Source organism: Acartia tonsa, chromosome 3, assembly GCF_053477335.1.
Source record: "Acartia tonsa isolate MP-2025a chromosome 3, ASM5347733v1, whole genome shotgun sequence".
NCBI lineage: Eukaryota > Metazoa > Arthropoda > Copepoda > Calanoida > Acartiidae > Acartia > Acartia tonsa.
Window position 1 is genome coordinate 59,057,167 of NC_137262.1, and position 6,210 is coordinate 59,063,376.

Sequence of the window (6,210 nt, forward strand, 5' to 3'; positions counted from 1 at the left end):
TTGTCTACTAGATGTATCACAATGACCGGGAAAAAAAAAGGGGGGGGGGGTATTTGCAATTACATATTTACTTAAACATTTAAATACTACATAAAATATTTACATTTCATATTGAAATGTATATTATCACTTTAATCACTTTAAAATCTTTATTTTAAAATCACTTAAAATATTTGTTTTTTTTAAAATCAATAAAAGTTTTGTCTAAAATGACCAAAAGAGGAAATAATTCCAAAAGAAAAAGAGGAGCTTTGCTCCAAGATGGTAAGAGTGTGTGAACGGTCTGGGAACGTGAGTTTGTCCTGCTGCCACCACATTAGATTATGACAAAACTCACTCACCTTGTCATTATTAAAAGCTTGAATTCTGAAAGCATAACTTGAATTAGATCTCTGTGATACACCCCATGATTGACACGTAACATAGACAAATAAGATGACACTCGCACGTCCTTGTAGATAATGTAGATACTCTGTGACTTTATGACTAATGAAGGAAGCAGCTGTTTGTATCTTTGCTATATACTCTTATGACTATGCTTTGTACTTTGATTTGATCATTTGATGACTGTTCAGGTTCAATCTAAACATGAACATTATTAATGATTAGCGTCTCCCTTCTTTTTGTTATCAACCTCTGGGTGAGGAAGTCCTGATATGTTTCTTACTGTTGAAGATATTGTAGTTAACAGACTAGTAAAATCATATACTCTGTTAGTGTCGACATTAACATTAGTAGCTGTAAGATTTAAGGGAGGATTCATAAATGAGTCATCCAACGGTTGTTGAGGAAATATGTCATCAGTGTCGAGGTGTTCATTCATATCTGAGTAATCCCATTCAATTGAAGATTTTTCAGATGTTTCGGATCTATTGTCATCAACATTGCCATCTAGAAAATTTTCTGTAGTTGAGGAAAGTCTAGTTTTACGTTTAACTGGGCAAGGTGATGTTGATAAAGGACTGTCAGAATCTTTATTTAATCCATCTGTTTGAGGGATTTTTGCTTTCTTGTTGTAGATAGATGAGATTTTTTGTTTAGCTGCTATATTTTGAGCTCTTGAAGATGTTCTTGGTGTATTTGAGGATTTGTTCACATTTTCTAGAGATTTGGCTCTTTTTAATTCATGTGATGCTTGTATTCTTTGATTTTCTATTTCCTTATCCAAACTTTGGTATAATTGCGGCCTTATATTTTCTGTGGTTTGGGGACGTATGAATGCTTGATATTGTTTTTGATGATTTTTTTTATCATTTGACATAAATACATCATCATCATCATCATCTCTTGGTATTTCACGAACAGGGTTCCATATAGGTTTTGATTGTTTTTTTTCAGACTTACTGATCACATTTCTATTTTGAAAAGATTTGGTTACATGAATTCTATCGTTAGTTGTTATATATTGCTTTGCTCTGATAGTCGGATTTTTAGAATGAGGATGTAAGATTTTTTGAATTGTTACTTTCTGATCATTTGTTTCGGCAACCATGTATATGTTTTTAGCCTTATGTTTTTCATATTTGTCAGCCGCAGTCACAATATCTCCGGGTTGAGGGTTTTGTTTGATTTGAATCGGTAATGATGAATTGTGTTTTTGGTTTGCCAAATTTCTAGTTTCTATTTGTTCTCGTCGGATTTTTTCATAATTAAGATTTAAACTTGCGCCAGTATGCATGTCTCTGTTGAAATGTATTTCATAGGAAGATATTTGACCTTTTCTTCTTAGTTTTTCATTTAGCCTAGTTATTGCTATTTGTAGGGTTGTGTTGGATATTGGGCGTCCGTCAACACGTTTTAATTCTTGTTCTATTTCAAAACAGCCTTTGTCTACAACTGCATTTGCATTTTTGTTGAATTGGTCGGTTTGGACAATTTTAATCTGCAGTTTTTCCAAATCCGGGTCCTTGTTGTTTAATAATGGCACGAATCCTGTGGCATTATCTACTTTTAAAGTACATTTACCTGACAATTTCAAAGGTAGAATAGTACTTATTATGGCTTCCTTAAGTTCTTTATGCGACTCTGATTTAATTATTTTAGCTGAGGTGTATGAAGAAAAATGGTCTCGTGCAATAAATATATATTGGCTCTGTCTTCTAATCACATCACCATGAAAGTATAGGCCAGGAGCTGTAACATCTGTCAAAGTTTGATGGTATGATATGTCAGGTATTTTTTTCTGTGTACAACAGTAAAAACAATCATTATAAAGATTTTCCATTGCTGCTGTTAATCCAACAGAATAAAATGATTTGTCAAAATTTGATTTTAGCTGCGATTTTGATGGGTGTTGTAGCTTGTTGTGTAGTTGCCATAGTAGGGCAGGTAGATGAGATTGAGGTATTACTATAAGTTCGTTTTTAACAGATGAGAACTTATTTGGTTGTGATTCGACAATTAACAAATTTTCTTTTGTTAATTTAGCAATTGTGCACAATCTTCTAATCTCAGATTGTATTTTTCCAGATACTTTACTAGGCGTTTTACCTGATTTTATTAGATATTTTGCTTCTTTTGTAGGTTTTTGTTGGTCTTGAATATCATTCCAGGCTTTTTTGTTGTTCATACTTTTATCTGGTTCAATGTTGTTGATGGATGGTAAAAGAACAGAATCTGAGGTATCATTAACAAAATTGCAAATGGAACAGTGTTGAGTTTCACATTTTGATGGATGACGACTTTGGTAGTCACTGCTGACGTTTTGGTTTGTCTTCCCACTGGCTAGTTGTACAATTATTGGTATTCTATTTATGTTAGTTATTAATGATTGTATTCGTGGTGAAGCTGAGTAGTGACCTTTCTGTATTTTTTTTACTGCATCTGCAACGGTTTTTGAGTCAGGCGATATGATAATTGGTTTCTTGCATTCCTTTAACAATTCGTATTCTGCGTTTATAGCACATGAGAATGCCAGGGCCTCTAGTTCACAGGCCATCCATTTTTGGTGATTTTCTGATAATTTCACACTATGGAATGCTACAGGTATTTTTTTTTGGTTAATTATTGCATAAACCGTGTGTCCAAGGCCTGGGGGGCTTTTAGCTGCGTCACATTCAATTAGAAGTTGGTCTTCAGGAGCTGGAAGGTATAGAGTCTGTAGATTGTCCAGGGCCGCCGTTGCTTCCTGAAATTTGGAAATTAGGTCTCTATTCCAATTTATCAAATCTTTAGATTCTCTGTCAGAAACTTCAATATCAAATGGATTTAGTATTAAAGTCAGATTTGGGGAAGCTGGTAAAAGAGTTTTATATAACCCAATATATGACCTTAAATCTTTAACATTATTAATGTCAGTGTGCTTTGTATTTTTCAGAGCATTTACCCGATGTGGCGAGGGTGATAAATAGCCTCCTTGTTTCCATATCCAGCCTAAAATATCTACGGATTTTAAGAATACCTTAGTTTTAGATGCTGATATCTTGATATTGGATGCTTGAAACTTCTGTAGTACATCTCTGTAATTGTTTATTGTCTCCATTTGTGTTCTTCCTCCTACATAAATATCATCAGCTATACGCGCAACTTTACCTTCTTTCATTTCTGGCCCTAATATTTTGCTGAGAAGTTCATCTAATTCTTCAGATTGACCAATTAGCCCTTGCCCCGATCTTTTAAGAAATCTAGTCCCTCCAAATGGTGTGGTTATGCCTAGCCATTCAGCATCTGTCATAGACATATGGTTTTGAAAAAAACCTGATTGTAAGTCTAAGGTTATTATAAAGTTCCATTTTCCTAGTTGGCTAAAAATATCTTTAGGTTTGGTGACTATTGTAGGCATATTTTTTAAAAATCCATTTAGCTTTGAAAAGTTTACTACAAGTCTTACATCCTCAACTGACAGTTCATTTTTAGCTTTATTTTTGGCCTTTTGCTTTCTAACGAGGAAACTGGGAGAACAATATTGTATATTAACATTATAATCTTGTGGAATTGCAAGAACACCTTTTTGGGTTAAATCGTCACAAACCTCTTGTAACAATTTTTTTGTCTCAAAATCATAATTGATATTTTGAACTTTAGAGGCAGGGGGTCTACTTGGGCTGGCCCAGTTCAATTCCACGATATGCTTTCCAAATCTATGATTATAACCGACGGACAAATCATTATTAAAAACATCTTTGTAAGTGTGATTAATATCTTTAACATACCTCAGTATTTCAGGATCTACATCTTCTTCATTTATCTCAATGTTCCCCGTGTTGTCTTGGTCCTTTTTTTCTTCCAATTTCCTATCCATGTTGAAAAATTGTGGGTTAGTTGTGTTGTCGCTCAATGTTCTAACTTGTACTTTGTTAGATTTCTTTAATATAATTGGTTCTTTAGATTGGTTTTTTATTTTTATTTGTCCGTTTGATACTGAACAAATTTGTGGTTCCGGCCATTCCTGAGATTTGTTTTGATGCCATGGCTGTACTGCTAATAGTGTGTCGTCTTTGTAAGGAACTTTAATTTCAATTTCTTTGTTTGGCAGAATCACATTTAAATGACTATTTTGTAACAGTAAGTTATTTGGTTGTGTAGGCAAAATTAGGGACTTACTAGTTTCAGAAACTGTATATTTTTTGTGGACAGTTATTGAATTTGAAGTTATATCTTGAATGACCGAATTTTCTTTCATGAAATTAGTACCAGCTACAAAATCACAGTGAAGATTACGAGTTACTATAGCGTGAAATGTAACGCTCCAGTTATTACGATAAAATGTTTCCTTTATTTCTCCTATAGACTCTAGTTTTGTATGTCCATCTGCTAAATTTGAAAGTTGCGAATTGGGCCTTATTTGAAATCCATGTGCAATTACTGTGGAATGTTTAGCATAACTTACTGTTGCTCCTGAATCAATATCCAAATGGCATGGCTTGTTGTTGGCATCAGTAACTGTCAGGGTCTGTGTGGGCACGGGCATGATGTAGTTAAGATTCGGAGTAGTGCTGAAATTAGAGTTATGCTGAATATCCGTCAAATTTAGCTCTTTAGAATAATTAAATATTTTACCATTAATATTCTTATTTACCTGGATTTCATCAATGGGTTGAGTGATGCTATCCTGTTCTGTGTAACCATATTCTTTGATAATGTCATCATCATCTTCTTCCAGAGAAAGTGCATTAAGTTGTTGCCCTATTCTTGTTGTCAACATTTGCTTGTCTTTTGATGATAATGAAGGACATGATTGTTGACCCAGGTAATGGCTTGTATAAACTGTGCGGGACAAGCCTTGGAGATGACATACTCGACAGAATGGAGGGGCTTCGCTGGAAGCTGCTGTAGGTCTCTGTCTTTGGAAACTGTTGGGTTGTTGGTATCTTCTTTGTTGGTGTTGTTGGCGATTATTTCCTCTGAAACTACCACGGTTAGTTGACATATAATTACATTGTGGACTATCTTCTGTATCTGATGTTGTTGATGTTGTTCCATTAATTTCATTTATGTATTGTTTGCATTTAGACAGGATTTCTGTTTTGAAATCCATAATCCGTGTTCCTTCGCCCATTCTATGAGAGTATTGTTCACGTATGTAGCCAGGAAGTTTAGGGTGAATAAGCATTAGAACATTTAACAGAATTAGATCTTCATGAGAAGCCGTCAACTTTTCGTCTTCTTTCAGAGTTTCATTTTTCCATTGTATTTTTGTGTCTTTTTTTGCCAGATTACCAATTACCATTGAACGATATTGATTGTAGAAACCAATAGGAGTTGTTTGACCAGTTGCGTCGTAGGATAGGTCTAGTAGGTTGAGAAAATGTATGCCTTGTTGTTGAATATCGAAGTCTTCTCTTATTTTTTTAAATATCCATTCAAGTGATGTGGAATGTCTGATTATAGGATTGTAATAATCTTGATGAATATATTTGGCGACAATCACAATAAATTGACGTAAGTCACGTCTAATGTCTGGTAATGAATCAGCTGTGTCTGGTGCTTTGTGTGAAATGATCCTTTTTTCATTTTCCTCGGCTGCTTTCCAATTATCATATGTGCCGCCGGGTAGGAATTTTCTGAATTTATTTTCACATTCGAGATACACTTCGAGTTCTTCACGCCATATGGAAAACTGCACATCTGTTACTCCTTCATTGGGCAGTTGTTGTGGCGGGTAGATTTTGATTGAAGACATTTGAGTGTCAGGGTATTTGTCTACTAGATGTATCACAATGACCGGGAAAAAAAAAGGGGGGGGGGGTATTTGCAATTACATATTTACTT